At 41.6% G+C, this 17,103-nt stretch overlaps 1 protein-coding gene across 4 annotated transcripts in view; it reads right to left on the bottom strand.

Annotated features, from left to right (window-relative positions):
* The window catches only part of KIAA1217, a 369,002-nt gene that overhangs the window by 209,510 nt on the left and 142,389 nt on the right, over nucleotides 1-17,103 (bottom strand). The window lies entirely within an intron of this gene.

The following is a 17,103-nucleotide window of genomic DNA, read 5'->3' on the forward strand; positions in this document are numbered from 1 at the left end:
ACAACTTGTTAATCAACAAACATATGGTACCACTTTAGCAAAACAAACCATCCGGACCACTCTGTTTACATGGTCTTTTCCTATAAAAGTATTTTCCAGACTTAGCCATGGACGGGGAATAAAATTACAGTTATTTTTCATCCGCATATTAATGTAAACTACTCATTAACTACAAATCAAATAGAGCCCAATACATCAGCAGTTCACAATTTTAGGCAGTAACAAGGGGCAAAGGAGAGAGACAGACAAATTTAGCGAAATTACTCCATAATAAATGGTTCATGACGGCGGTCATCTTCTATAAATTCTCTCTTTAATTGGGATTTCTACAAGGCATAAATGGAACTGACAAAAATAGAATTCTTTCCATCTGGGAAAATCCTATGAATCTTTAAAAACACAAAATAGTTGTGGCACCTGAAGGCACAAAGGGGAGCTGGTTGTGTCATACCAATTAAGCACTAAGAGCACTAAGTGGCAGGAATCTATTCTTATATGGATGAAAAATCAGTGAAAACAGACAACAAAGTGGCTTGTCATGTATTTTCAGTGCTATCATCTATTTTCTCCAGCAAAGTTCCACCACATTATAGCCAGAAAAGGTAGATCTAGCTGGGCAAAATATTTGACATAAGGTACATGATTTGTTAATTTCAAATAGTGATTCCTAAATACCAGTGTCAGTACTAAGGTGTTTGTGATCTCCAGAAGACCCCAGAAACAGCATCTGGAAAGACCAAGACCAGAAGCAAAGATGTGATTGCAGAAACCAGTCTTCCTCCTTAACTTTTAAACATTTAGTTTCAGCTGGAAGGGAAGAGAAGTGAAAGCAGTTAAGCTAGGAGACATATGAGCCGCACCAGACCCCAAAATAGGAGGAGTGTCCAAAGATGGGGCAGGAGGCAAAAGTCACAAGCATGAAGCTACAGGAGAATTATGATGCTGTCCAAGTTAATAGGGGAAGGAAATCATTATGAGAACAAACTCACACTGTGGTTTCAGATCCTAGTTTGATGCCCCCAAGTAAACTATTGTTGGTTGCCCAAACTGGGTTTGCATATAGAAACCAACTATAGTTAAGCAAAACAAACCATGTGTTTGTGTTCCTTCTGAACCAATCCAATGAGTCAGATGCAACCAATTATGCCAAGGGCTAAATACTAGGCCAGGGACGCAGGTGGTGCTGTGGTCTAAACCACAGAGCCTAGGGCTTGTCAATTGGAAGGTCAGCAGTTCAAATCCCTGCAAAGGGGCGCGCTCCCGTTGTTCAGTCCCAGCTCCTGCCCACCTAGAAGTTTGAAAGCACGTCAAGTGCAAGTAGATAAATAGGTACCACTCCGGCGGCAAGGTAAATGACGTTTCCATGCACTGCTCTGGTTTGCCAGAAGCAGCTTAATCCTGCTGGCCACATGACCCAGAAGCTGTCTGCAGACAAACGCCGGCTCCCTCGGCCTATAGAGCGAGACGAGCGAGAAACCCCAGAGCCGTCTGTGACTGAACCTAACGGTCAGGGGTACTTTTACCTTTAAATAATAGGCCAATGACAAGCTTCTAGAACTGGCCACTGGGAAGGATCTCCAGGCCTACTCATGAGGCGGCTCATCTGAAAGGACAGAGCCTTTGATAGGGTAGAGTTTGAAGGTGACTGTCCTGATAGTATTGGCCAGGGGCACATTTGCATTTTTACGAGCTATGTGGACAAGCCTGAATTGAGCTCAGGTAAAGTATTTGTAAAGTATTCTCCCACTCCAATCTCCTTGCGCTGCACAGCTAGGAGGAACAGTTTGGAATAGAACGGTTTAGTTCTCCTTTTACCGAACGGCAATTTCGTATTACATTCAAACCAAGAATTCTGGTTAAAAACAAACTCTGGTTACTTTACAAACCAACTTCATAATTTAAGTGGCTTGTTATGAACAGAAATGAAATGATCAGTCTATTTCCAATCCATGTCAGTTTTCACATGGTTTCTTCATTAAGTCCATTCAGCCTCATTTATGCATCAATATGAAATGCTAAAATGTTATGTTTGCATTATTTCTGAATGTTTGTTCCCCAAATACATAATATCAGTACACATTTCCAAGCACAAGATAATCTCAAACAAAGCAAAGAGTTCTTGCTGGACAAGGTTATTTATTAAAATAAGGGCACAAAAGGCTATTGATGCATCTTCTAAACATGTACCAGGGCTTATTCTGCATCCCATCCCAGCTACTTATCATTTTGCCTCCCAAAAACATCTCCCCAGAATGCAAAAGGCTCTTTTGAACAGCCTCCAGTGCATTCTTAATTAAAAGTGTTCTGTCCTTTCCTGCTTAGAACTCTTAAGGCAGCTCACAACATGTTTAGAGCACACGATGTAATCTTACAAACAAACAAACAAAAAACCCTCAAGACCCGAATGCCCGAACAGCCAAATTTATATCCATATGGTAGGCAATGCTACCTCATTAGGTTTCAGATTAAAGATCATTCTTGTGAAATTCAGTCAGTGGGGGAAAATAATATATAAATTTAGGTCCTAAAACAGCACATATTATGCTCTCAAATGTCCTTGCAATGCTGTCATCTATGTATGCCATCCATCTGTTAGGATTTGCATGGCCTTGAAAGGTAGCCCCAGCTTCAGTCCAGCTCTGTGGGAGACAGAAAGTAGTTTCTGAGAGAGTTGAAGGAAGTATGGTAGTATTGTGCACAGCGTAGGCCAAACTTTTTTCTCTGGGCCACACTTTTATAATAAAAATTTGCTCATGCCACACCGAATTTTTTTTACTGATAAGAAATACGTTGGAAAACAAAAAGAAAAAACTCCTAGCAGAGCTTGATTTATAACATAGAACACAACTACTCTATAATATGATCATGGAACATCCAGAAAGTATAAATCATTGCAGCTACATAAGAACATGAATCATTCCCAAAATAAACGAGCCTTCTCCTGCACTCTGTTTGAATGGCGATTCTGGATCTCAACTAGGATTGTCCTCTGCTTTTGGTCTCATTTTGAAAAGTATTTATCCGTATTCCGCAAATAAAAAACAGTATTTTGATACTACACTACACTGAAATGTTTAAGTGTTTGTCTTTGAACCTTATTGTAAAGATCATTGGCATTATGTCTCTGAATCACTTAGTTTAATTATGATCTGCTAAGATAAACAAAACCTATGCTTCACAAGGCCTTTATCTGAGTTACCACAACCTTGAGAGTGTGTGCCATTCATGCTCCTGTAACAGACCTGTGAACAGAACCATTTGACTTGCCAAAACACCCAAAAAGAATTCAAAAAAATTGAGACGGTGGTGACGATCACAATGTTCAGACTAGCAAGACTGCCAGTTGCCTTTCATCCTGGTTTCTAGATAATGAAACACATTCCAATTGTCTGAGGCAGTTGCATAGTGAGCCTGGTGTGATATCTGATGTTCTGTGCTAGGGTTAACACACAATAATCTCTCACTGGCAGATCACTGAATGCTGTATTTGCCATTTCCTTTCTTCCATAAATACATAAATATATACATAGAGAGAGAATATGGCCTAAAGCTACATACTAAGACCTCGTTTTTATTTAAAAGTATGTTGATACTTTTCAATATACAGAGTTTTAGACTACTTTATGTCCTATCCCATCCCTGATCTACAATCATTTACTAGAGATTATGTCTGTAAACACTTTACAAGGGAATAGACGACATTAGACACAGGGGGCTTACTTCTGCATAAACAGGCTTAGAATGCTGTAAGACTGACAATCAAAATATGCTGGCAAATCTGGAACATAAAATATACACACAAGGTTGAGGTATAACTGGCCCAAAAAAGAAAAAGAAGAAAGAAGAAAATGGAAAAGCAGGAAAGTAGATGTAGAGGCAGGGAAAGTAATTTATGCCAGACTAAGAATAGCACAAAGATGCAGGAAGGCCACTGAAATTGCTCACCTGTGTAAGACAGTTCTAAAGGTAAAGGATTCCCGGATGGTTAAGTCCAGTCAAAGGCAATTATGGGGTTGCGGAGCTCATCTCGCTTTCAGGCCAAAGGAACCAGCGTTTGTCCACAGACAGCTTTCTAGGCCATGTGGCCAGCATGACTAAACCGCTTCTGGCCCAACGGAACACCGTGATGGAAACCAGAGCGCATGGAAATGCTGTTTACCTTCCCTGCCACAGCAGTACCTATTTATCTACTTGCACTGGCATGCTTTCAAACTGCTAGGTTGGCAGGAGCTGGGACAGAGCAGCGGGAGCTCACCCCATCGTGGGGATTCAAACTGCCGACCTTCTGTTCGGCAAGCCCAAGAGGATCAGTGGTTTAGACCACAGTGCCACCCACATCTAAACAACATCCAACTCACCAAGATCTAAATAAATATGGTGCCTGAGGCAGAACATCCAAATGGTGCCCCCCATGTGACAAAGCACAATAATGCAGAAGACTTTCCAGACTTACCGGTATGTCTGAACGTTCAAGAAAAGGACATTCATAATTGGCTGGTGGCTTCCTGGTTTATGTATGCTACACGCTCCTGACTTGAGAAGGTATGTTACTCCTTATACTCCTTTATACTTTACAGGTGATTCTAAAATTCTCCCCTCATCTGAATTCCTCAGCAGATGTTGTGCGTTCTGAATTACTTGGTCTTCTTTCCAAAGTAAAAACCAATGTATTAGAATTTTTCCATTGTCCTGCTGCTTTAATTCCATGGGCACCATGCCCATATCATTTGTCAAAACCTTAGCTTAGGGAATTAGATGTGGACCCTGGAATGGGTACAACCATTTTCCATGCAGCTGTTTCTTGAAACCAGGATTTGGGATGACAGCAGTGTGGGAATGGATCAGTAACTTTTAATTCTAGTTTCGATTTTATGGCTGGTACATCTGAAAAATCAAGCAGAACTTTCTGTGCATGGAGACCACTGTCTCGGCTGTGCCATAAAGGGCCAGGCACCCATCAATCAGTAATCAATCCAAATGCCTTGCCCTGCAGTTTAAGATTGATCTATTCCAATAAGTAAGCATAGGGTGGTGACCCTGAAGTACAACTGCAAAGAAACTCTTTTGCATTGTAAGCCATTAGTGTGTAAACACTCATCACACAAATCCCCCTAAATTCACTACACTGCATTTTCATTACTCAATGCAGCATCTGAGGTCTTTCTCTGCATGTCCCCTCCAAGAGACAATTGGAAGATAGCAATGAGAGAACAGGAATTTTCTGTTGCAGCCACACAATTTCACAATGCCCTTCCCTGGGAAGTTCACCTGATACCAACTTTGTAATCCTTCCAGCATCAAACAATTTATTTTTTTAAATTCTCCTAGATATTTGGCTCCCTGGAAAAGACCCTGATGCTGGGAAAGACTGAGGGCACAAGGAGAAGGGGACGACAGAGGACGAGATGGTTGGACAGTGTTCTCGAAGCTCCCAACATGAGTTTGACCAAACTGTGGGAGGCAGTGGAAGACAGGGGTGCCTGGCATGCTCTGGTCCATGGGGTCACAAAGAGTTGGACACGACTAAATGACTAAACAACAACAACAAAGATATTTGGATATTGCGAATGGTCAGGGTTTGCTCATTTATTTTTGGTGTTTATCCTTACATTGCTGGGATGGTTATTTTTATGCCCCTGGGCGAATTTTGTGGATGAATGCTTTTAGGATAGTTGTTTTGTTTTAATGGATTTTGTTGTAAATTTTATGCAGTCCCTGTAAATTGCTTCAGAACTCCCTTTTGAGAGAAGCAATGCATAAATAGAATAAATCTAATCTAATCTATTGAATCACCAATGCAAACAGCTCTCTCTATGAATTTTGCAGCGGCAGCAAAAAACACACTCAGGCCTAGTTAGCATCTCCATAATTGGGTGGGCTGGAGAGAGGATGGAAAGGCTTGAGTAAGACACTCAACCATAGTTTAGTATTACTTCTCAAAGAGGCCATATGGAAGGTGGAAAGGGGCTTTAGTTTAGACAAGAGAGAGAGCAGAACAAGGGAATATAAGGTCCATGGGTCACAGCTCTTATCAGGGTCCCTAGAAACTTGAGAAGCATAGGCAGAGTATAGCTAAGTGCAAACCACATGAAGAAATGGAGAGCTGTAAAGAAGAAGAAACTTGGAAGCAAATGAAGTACAGGAAACCCCAGAAAGCACAGCTCTGTAATCAGCATGACATTAGAGATATTTTCCACTCCACTGGGAAGGGCAGGAAGGAATATTGAAAAGACTCTCCCCACTCCCCACCAAATATTTGGCAAAGTAAAATAAGAAAGTCATTAAAAAGCAAGGATATAAAACTGATCTGCCTTTGGGGAGAAATGGAAGAAAGAGCAGCAACCAGCAGGATAAAAGGTGGCAACCTGCCACATAATTAATAAATACTACCACCAAATGCATGCAATACATAAACATTTTATTAACGTATTGAGGTTTTGAGTTCTGATAAGCATGACCGGGTTTTACTATAACAATTACATTTAAAACAACTCACAACGGCTCCCTTTCTTGATGATTATGATTAAGTCACACACAAAAGCAACTCCTCAAGTTTATTTCTATACTGGGAAGCTGATGTTCCCTTTAACACTATTTAAATGTTGTTGCTTTTTTTAAAAAAAACGCATTTGGCCTTCTTTACGCTTGAACGTAACATAAAGAAAAGCACAAACATTGTAACTCAACTGGACAGTTTTATTTCAAACAGAGCTCTTTATCCAATATCTAGACACAATAAAAATTCCCCCCACCGACCCACCAATGCTTCAACCCAACTTTTCCCTCTCCAATGTTCCTCCTGAAATGGACTGCCAGGTCTATTTCACAAGGTGAAGAGGACTGCATTAAATGACACAAGCAAAGTCGTTCAACAAACACTTCAAGGGCTGCCACACAGAAAAGAGCAAAGACTTGTTCTCTTATGCCTCAGGGGTAGGGATGAGTGAATATGTCCATTTTGGTTTTTCATTTTTCCAATCTTCCGTTTGGTTTGCCACAGCAGTTTTCTTTTCTTTCTTTTTTTCATTTTAGGAGTCCCCATAAAATCCACCAGTGTTTTAGTGCGAATTTCATGCATTTTATTGCATCTTTGCATTTGACTGAACTCAGTAGAACTTGATTCGGAGTACGTATACACTGTTAGTCCAATCTAACTTGAAAATTGTTTCTATCAAAACGAGATGCCTACTCACAATATCAAAACCATGGCATTCTGAAACGATTCTGAAACACTATGTAGCATGACAGCCTGTATTACGTTCAGAAATAAACAATTTATTCCTAAATCTCTTTCTAGTGGTATCCTCACTAGATAGTTTCAAATGATAAGAAGATAAAAGTGTAGACTACTTCCAACAGGGTAATGGTACATCCAAAAATCAAACATTTAAGCGTAGCTAGGGATGCAGGTGGCACTGTGGGTTAAACCACAGAGCCTAGGACTTGCCGATCAGAAGGTCGGCGGTTCGAATCCCCACGACGGAGTGAGTTCCCGTTGTTCGGTCCTAGCTCCTGCCAACCTAGTAGTTTGAAAGCACGTCAAAGTGCAAGTAGATAAATAGGTACCGCTCCAGCAGGAAGGTCAACGGCGTTTCCATGCGCTGCTCTGGTTCGCCAGAAGCGGCTGTACGCCGGCTCCCTCGGCCAATAAAGCAAGATGAGCGCCGCAACCCCAGAATCGGCCACAACTGGACCTAATGGTCAGGGGACCCTTTACCTTTACTGTAGTATTTTAAAGATACATTCTGATAGATTGTGGATTTACACATGTGTACTTTATCTTTTTCCCTTGTGAAAATGTGCACCCAACTGGTAATGTGAATAATTTATCCTGGATATAAACAAAAGGGAAAGACCTTAAAAGGGCAACCAGAAGACAGAAAACGGGGGGCGGGGTAGGAAGCAGAGAAGAAAAACAGTTAGCAGTGATGGGACAATGCCATTAAGTATCTAAAAATAGAGGGGGCTGTAGGAAGTTCCTTTGGGGGGGGGGAATGGATCTCCCATTGTCCTAAGATCCTGGTGCGGCCAGTTAAGATGCATAAGGAGTTACAATCTTTAACACACCATTTCCTTCCTACTGTTCCTTAAAGCAAAGAAACTGATTAAACATCCTGCCACACACTACAAGCCCTTCCATAGCATTTGTTCCTTTTAAAACTGAGCAAGGTCATTTGTATGTTGAATTGCTGCTCTCTGCATGAATATGCCAAGATTGCAGCCCTGAATCAATAGCATTGCACGTGGGGATGTTGAAGCCAGCTGTGAAATCATAAAAAAAACTTAACATACATCAGCTACACATTTATATTACAAATATTTGCACCTACTGAAAAATGTTTTTATTTCTAATTTTAGGTCATTGCATCCCCATTAGAGTAGCTGCATGCTCATTTAAGACCTAATCATGTTCTTTTCTGCTTTACAATGAAGTGTGTTGGTTGGATTTTCATCACACACTGAATAGCAGTGATTTACACCAGGGTCTGCTGTTTCTACTCTCAGCCTCTCCTTTCCCACGTGGTAATTGCCACTACCATCTCCTTGGCAATAACAGGGTTTGGAAGTTCCTGCCCCACTTCATCATGGGACAGTGCTGTGAGGAGGAAATATCATTTCATTTTCAACTGACCATGGTTTGTTGTTATGTGTGGACCTGGAATTGTGGCTGATCTTAACTATGGCTTAGGGAAGCAGGCCAACGCCAGAACCCACAATCTGAAGTTTGTCCTGGTTTGAACATAATGACAAAAAGCAGCTAAAGTGGTACCTCGGGTTAAGTACTTAATTCGTTCTGGAGGTCTGTTCTTAACCTGAAACTGTTCTTAACCTGAAGCACCACTTTAGCTAATGGGGCCTCCCGCTGCCGGAGCCCGATTTCTGTTCTTATCCTGAAGCAAAGTTCTTAACCTGAAGGACTATTTCTGGGTTAGCGGAGTGTGTAACCTGAAACGTATGTAACCCGAGGTACCACTGTACTTGGAAATGGAAATCAAAACTTCTGCCCTTCTCCTCACAGCTATACTGGAATTGTAGGGGAGAGGCACAGTTGTGAGCCCAAGGCTTGTTCATGAAATGTTAAACCCCAGTTTAGTGTTACATCTGAACACAGACAACATCAGCATGGGGGGGGGGGGAACAGAAGAAACTGCCTTATGCGGAGTCAGATCATTGGTCCCTCTAACTCAGTACAGTGGTACCTCAGGTGAAGTACTTAATTCGTTCCGGAGGTCCGTTCTTAACATGAAGCACCACTTTAGCTAATGGGGCCTCCTGCTGCTGCCACGGGAGCATGATTTCTGTTCTCATCCTGAAGCAAAGTTCCTAACCCGAGGTACTATTTCTGGGTTAGCAGAGTCTGTAACCTGAAGCGTATGTAACCCAAGGTACCACTGTACTGTTGACACTGACTGGCACTGGCTCTTCAGGTTTTCAGGCAGACCTCTTCCCAGTCATGCCAGGAGATGCCACGGTTTTAACCTGGACTTTCTGCATGCAAAGTATGTACTGAAGCTACAGCCCCTCCCCACAGCCATGGTCATGAGTTACAGGTGTACAGTACTTATTGTAACCATAATGTATGCTAACTATGAACCAGGTTTTGCAAACCCTGGCCACAATGAGATATCTGGTGAGCATTAACATCTCAAACTGGACCAAGGAGTGCAATAACCTGTGCCAGAGAACATCAGTCACACTAAATAGAGGCACCAAGGCCGCAAGACCGCCATTAGCTTTCTTTTGCATTCTCATCATAATTTGGATCACTAGTCCTGACCTTCAACAGCTTATAAAAAAGAAAGCAAATGGACCTTGATCATTTAGGTACTTGCCCCTATTAACATGAAAGGAAAGAATAACTATTTCCCCCCAGCACTTTGAATCCAGTTAAAAATTTGCATTTATTTACTTTTTTTTTTACATAAAATCTACGTCAAGGATTTTAACTGAAAAGCTTAAAAATACACTGCAAGATCCAAAGCACTGAAAATGCAACTTCCTGTGAGCACCCACTTTACTTTCTGAGCTGACAGTCCTCTAGTCACACCTATTTACGACCAGTTAGGTAACTCACTGGAAGAATGCCATTCATAAGAGTTTGCCAAGGAAAACGGGCAAAAATGGTTTGAAGCTGGGAATCTTCCAACAGCCACAAGCTATCAGATCAATGGACTTTAGTTTACAAGGTGCTAATGGAGATACATTACTGGACACTATTGAATTAATAATTAGGATAAATAAGTAACTCAAGAGTTAGCATAATTTATGGAGCTGACTGGCTTGTGCTGGTAGCGTGAATGTCTGTTGTAAACAAACTGAAGGCACAAATCAAGGTTTCAGGAGCGCAGCCACATGAACCTCCGCAAGGATTCTCAAATCTCTGTTGAGTTTTTAATACTGTACAAAATGAAGTTACACACCTTCTGGGCTCCACAAATATTCAATTCATAGCTTTATTTGCTCTGGTGTTTGCCTCCTGTCTACCCCGTATAACAAACAATATATCCATCTGAATTTCCGGAGGAATGTGATAAGACTAAGAGTCTATATTGGAAAGGGAGTGGGAAATGTGCAGGAACTGTGCTCAGAACTATACCACTAACACCAAAAGCTGGATATACACAGCATACCCCAATTTTTGTCTCATCAAACCACATAAGCATGGTGTACAGCACCTATACTAATGTATAGTGTGCATATACTTACTAAACACAATTATGCTTATAGTTATATATAACACAGCATTTAAGTTGATTCACTCACTAAGTGCAAACATGTCCATTTCATTATGTGACATTACTTGGAGTAGAGCCTCAGCTTTGGGAAACTGGACTAGAGGAAAAGTAGACTTTGGTCACAATCCAGAAAGGCAGCAATGAACAGCACACCCTGTGGTGAAAGGCCTGTCATTAGTGTCACCTGAGGGTTTTCCCTGGATTCTGTGATTTCCAGCTTTGCTTCCCACCAAACTCCAAGTGGTTGAAGCCTGCAGCCTTTTCTCTCTGAAAAGGATAATCAATTCTGCTTCGGTAATACTGAGGAGTGACTTCAGTGGGCAGGCCAAAAATTGGAAGAAGAAGAAGAAGAAGAAGAAGAAGAAGGAGGAGGAGGAGGAGGAGGAGGAGGAGGAGGAGGAGGAAAGAAGAAGAAGAAGAAGAAGAGGAAGAAGACGCCAATATTTTCAGCACAAAGTCACTGCTATGAACTGTAGTAAAACATGTCTTTCTTGCTGAAAAGGTCAATACATGGCACTGCTCAGGGTAGTCCATGCATGACACAGTTCAGCTAAAATTGATTAGTGTAATTTTATGAAAGAAACGTTCAATTATTATTGCACTGTATTTGGAGACTTTGACCCTGATTTATCCCAGAGTTGAAGCCCTGATAATCTATGTGCTAAGTTCATCCTGGTGGATAATAGAAAATTCTGCTCCATTTCCTCTGGGACTTCATGCTCATTAGTCACAGCATACCAATTAAAAGCTTTGTTAGAAAACCAGAGGAATGCGACACAGCACATGTACAGACCAGGAAGCTGCTTTCACATCCAGCACGGATGAGTGGATTTGTATGGGACGCCAAGAATCACATTAGTAGGTCGTGTGCATCAGTGTGCAAGATCAACAAAAGAAGTGAATGATTTTTTTTTTCAGTCAGCACAACTCTTTTAAATTCTGACCGCTATCAAGTAAAAGATCTTGCATTTCTCTCCGACAGTAATTTTAAAGTGAAAAAAGAGATAGGGATAATATATACATTCACACATGCAAACAAACTGCAACTTTAAAATGACCTCCCGAGAAACAAACATTTCTGATTGTCCAACAGCTACCCCAGCTGACAAAGGTGAAGTTGGGGTTAATGCCACAACATACTGCTTATGAGCTAAAACAACAACTATTTTGCATTGGATTATTGGCATTATAAGCCACTGTTAAGTGTTCCTGACAGTAATTCTTAATTAAGAAAATAATAGGATTCCGCGTCTGTGCTCTGATCGTGAAGCCAACTGACTCCATCTCAATCCAAAAACACCCAATGCGACTCAACAGACTTGCAATTTATTTAATGCAATGGGTTCTTATTAGAGATAAATTGCCCAGCCGCTATCGTAGCATGAATATCCATATATACATATACTGTAGATATATGTTTATGTCCAAGGATTCTCTTAGCATTCTTTCAGCACTTCTCAACTGTTAACCTGTTGCTTCCAAAAAGATTTCATTACTGCTTCCAATTCCCAGATTGCGCTAGTGCTGCCACAAAACTTAATTGCAAGCAATAATGCCCACCTTTCAACTTAAATATTCATTTCTGCAAATCAAGTGCAGTATAATGGCAATGCTTTGGCACATATTCTGCATTACTGAAATATTATTCTCTAACATATTCCACTTGTGACACATATAATAACAAATCATGAAAATTGTCTTGTGGTGAATGCATGGAGAAATTGTGTGCAGGAGGGTAAACTGTTGCTGCAGGGCTTAAACAGAAGGGAAAGCAACAGTTTAATGGGCTAGAGATCAGAAATGTGGGTGGAATTTTTTCCCAGGGCTTTGTTTTTCTGTGGAAAATTATGTTTCATAAGTTCAACTGGTAACAATGAATGGATGCCAATCGCAAATCAGTATTAGGCAAGGTTGGCAGTTTAGAAGTTTTAGCTTTGGTGAAAATAAACATGCTAAATTACTCACTCCAAGTTTACCAATAAAAATTGAAACTTTTCCAGTTCAATTTAAAAGCAACAACAACCCACATCACTCTTAGAGATGCTGGTGAACTTCAGTGAACTCAGGTTTGGAAGGAAACTTGAGGGCAAGTGTGTGGAACCTTTGGTGGGAGGCGGCAACATTTCCCCAAATACACAGATTGGCTTGGGAATTTTTGCCAAGTTTTTCTAGGGGTTTTCTTCTTCTGGGAGCTGCAGGAAATTGACAAGCCAGTCCAAAGAGAACTGAGTCCTAATATTCCGTTGTTGATGGTTAAGCTGCCTGTAGGGTAGGCCATAGCTGTGGGCAGTTGTACCCAAATCTAGACCTGGAAAATGTGTTCATTGAGAGCCAGAGTGATGTAGTGATTAGTGTCAGACTAGTAGCTGGGAGGGGACGCGGGTGGCGCTGTGGGTTAAACCACAGAGCCTAGGACTTGCCGATCAGAAGGTTGGCAGTTCGAATCCCCACAACCGGGTGAGCTCCCGTTGCTCGGTCCCTGCTCCTGCCAACCTAGTAGTTCGAAAGCACATCAAAGTGCAAGTAGATAAATAGGTACCACTCCAGCGGGAAGGTAAACAGCGTTTCCGTGCACTGCTCTGGTTCACCAGAAGTGGCTTAGTCATGCTGGCCACATGACTCAGAAGCTGTACGCCGGCACCCTTGGCCAATAAAGCGAGATGAACACCGCAAGCCCAGAGTCGGCCACGACTGGACCTAATGGTCAGGGATCCCTTTACCCTTTGCTGTACACAAGTACAATAAATATCCTAACATATCTCTCTCCGGGGCTTCAGAATAATAATAATAATTTATTTATACCCCACCCATCTGGCTGGGTTTCCCCAGCCACTCTGGGCAGCTTCCAACAAAACACTAAAATACAATAACCTATTAAACATTAAAAGCCTGAAAATTTGGGCTGGAAGAGTTAAGATAATGGAGCCTCAAAAGCAGTGGGAAATGTTGCTCTGCTGACCAGGCAAGGCCTCCTTTGCACCCAACCTGGCCACAGTTCAGAAACATTACAGTGTCTGCACACCTCATTCCTGCCTGCACCCAGAGAGGCCTCTGAGACTTCGCCACACAGCCCCAGCTAACACACTTGCCCAGGAGTAGCTGAAAGTTGTGGCGCCTTCCAGTCGTTGAGAACTACTACTATAATATCCTTGACCACTCACTGGCCACACTGACTGGGACCAGGGCTTTGTTTCAGCCAGTTTGTGGCAGTATACTCTACCACCACCTCTTTCTCCTCCCCGCATTGAAGAATCTGCCCTGCATATGCTTTCCTAGGCAGCAAACAAAGCCTGCGTGCTGAGTTTACTGCCTGGGAAATAGATCCCGCCCACTTGCTGAATTAGCAAATCACGAGTGAGCAAAGGGGCAGGCCTCCAGGGGGCACGCAATCCATGGCTTTGCTCTGCAGCCACTTTCCATCTGAACTGCTGGATCGTTTTCCCCCCTCGTGGTATATTGCTTCTGGTTTTACAGGGGCAGCAAGGCGCGTGGCTCCCAGCGCTGTTTCTCTTGCACCATCCCTCCTGAATCCTGCCTAACTTTTGCTGGCTGTTCTGAATTCCAGCTCCAATCAGTGGCTATGTGGGCTGGTGATGGTGTGCATTGAAGTCCAAAACAACTGGACTGAAGAACACCAGGGTGGGGAAAGCTGTTCTAGCAAGAATGCATAAAATAAAAATAGCAGCCAAAGAACAGAAACTTATGTGCAGCTCCTGCATGTGCATGCTACCCAGTTCACTTCAATGCTGGGATGTCTCCACCTGTGCAAGCATGCTCAGAGATGTCCTGGACACTGAAGTTAATGTAAAAGGCATTCCATGCAAAAGTATGGATTACACATCTTTTAGCTTCTTACCACAATTGGTAAGAAATTCCTCATTAATATCTCTCAATCCTCCAGTTCATCCTGTGAGTTCAAGCAAACACTGAACAGAGCTTTCCAAAGTTACGTTATTTGCCCTTGGAAAAGGGCCATAAGACCCAAAACGCATCAGAGATTTTATAGAAGCAGGAAGAATATCTTCAGGCTTGACTGAACAGTGTGGATTAGTAATAAAGGCTACATTTCCTCATATTTGTGTACCACAGCTGTTTTCTACAGACAGGGCTTATGTGCCTTGGCTCAGCTAAACCTTATCATGGGAGCTATAGCTTCTGCCTGCAAATCAGTGCCCCCACCAGAACAGAAGGCTGTCTGGCCCAATGTACATCCTTATTATGTGCCATTTCACCTTTCCAATTTTTCAGCTTTTTCAAAGCTTTCTTACTCAAAGACTCCTCCTATTCGGTAAGCACAAAGGGCTCAAATCAGTTTTTTCTTATATTGGTCTATAATGCATATGTAAAACCAACATTGGTATGGATGTGTGTTTTATCTCAGTTCCCTTTGACATTCTGTCCTTTGTTAACAACAGTCGCAGGTTGCAGAAAGCACATGAGAAAGAAGCTAAAGGGTCTTTGATTATTTTGGCTATTTTCCTCGGAAAAGGCTTAAACCAAGGGAAAACCACCACCCAGGAAGTTGCTGGACAACAATTCCTACCAGCCCCAGGCAGAATGTGAAAGGGACCGGGATGATGCGAGTTTGAGTCCAGCAACATCTGAAAAACGCCATGTTGGCTACCACTAGCCTAAACATGCCATACAGTGAGCCAATTCCATGCTGAGGTGTTAAGGAATTTCCCCTGCACTGCAAAGCAAAGTCTGGCTCTTATCAGTATAGTAGGAATGTTGCCTTTGGTTAGCGACATTGGCTGGGGCCAATGGACCCTTCCCCTTCCAACGCAAAGGGCACTTTCAGGGTGGGGGTGTCCAATGTCTGACAGTACAGGGAGTAATGGGTTAAACTCCACGTACTCCATGGTTTCAGTCCAGCTGCCCACCTTCAGTTGCTATTGTTAAAGAGGAAACAGATACCTTCCATGCATGAATGAATGAATGTAATATCATGTCTGTTTGGACCATGACAGAAGGGACAACTGCCCTGGAAATACTAAGGGAGGGATTGTTTTATTGCTTTGGGGGTAGGCTGCCTTCTTTAAAATTAGAGCAGTAGGAAGTGCTCTGCTTGGGGTTAGGGGGCAATGGTTTGCTACTAGGTTAGTGTCCTTTTCAGGTCTATGCCCTGGCCTTGGCACGAATCTATTCCTGAAGCATTCATATGAAATCATACTCGGCAACTTCCTTTCATTGCCAAGACATTAAAAAAAAATTAAATCAAGGTAACCATAATTATAAGCTCTAAAAACCACATGCTTTATGTAAGAGTGCATATTTTCTTAATTTTCAGTTGTCATCCGTCCAGCTGCCCACCCAAATCACACCTACCCTTCTCGCATACCCTTTTAAGTAGATAGTCTTATTGAAACCACCTTTCATTATTTCAGTGGCACACCAAGTGCTGAAGTGAATACTTTATTAGATTAAAACAAGCAATGTATGATTTATTTTAGTGTGTTCATCAGAGGCAGTAACTTTTTAGTTTTTCAGGATTGTACCCACCCATAGGAAAACTGGATTCCATCATCACTTTCAGGAGACTTTACTGTCTCAAAAATACAGGTGTGAATCAGCACTCAACTGGTTCCATGGCTCATTTCAGCCAAAACTTTAAAATCATCAATGCTGGAGCTGGGTGTGTATGCAACAAATACTGTTTTAAAACCTCATTTTTGTGAGCCCCTTCTTTGAAACTGTATATAAAAGTATGAAAATGGTTTTCTTGAATCATCTTTTTTCTTTTTCTTTACTCTTTCCAGTTCTGAGAAAGAAACTACAGGCAAACAAAACAAAACATGGTAACACAAGTACCTTGTTCAATGCATTACGTTCAAAGACTGTGCTTTCTACTGTTTCAAACCATTTGTGGGATAATTGTTTTGACTTATTTCACACATTAAGCAAAATGCCACAAATTGGTTTTTCATTTTTTTCATGACATTTGAACCTGTAGTCTTTAGCACCGCAAAGCAATATGCAACCACCTTAATTATTAAAATGTGACTGTTTGTATACATATTTGTAAGCAGGAAATGGTAATTAAGAATTCAAATATAGTTACGGGTAACAAACCAAAACTTTAATTATAGTCGTATTGCAGAAAGGGCACAAAATTTTCACAGAGTGCATAAAACACTTTTTCTGCATGCAAAAACCCTAGCCACATAATTTTGTGCCAAAATAAAAACTGTGTATTTAAAAAACTTACTTACAGTTTTGTTGTTAAAGTAAACCAGATTTTTTTGTTCCCGTTAAAATAAGCCAGAATTAGCAGAGTAATGTAAAGCATCCAGTAACAGCCTTGCTCTGCTCCTTGGGGATGTAGAGGAATCGTTTCAACATCTTCAAGAGTTTCCTTTTTCAGCAT

The sequence above is a fragment of the Podarcis cretensis genome (genome assembly GCF_951804945.1).
Source record: "Podarcis cretensis genome assembly, chromosome: 12".
NCBI lineage: Eukaryota > Metazoa > Chordata > Lepidosauria > Squamata > Lacertidae > Podarcis > Podarcis cretensis.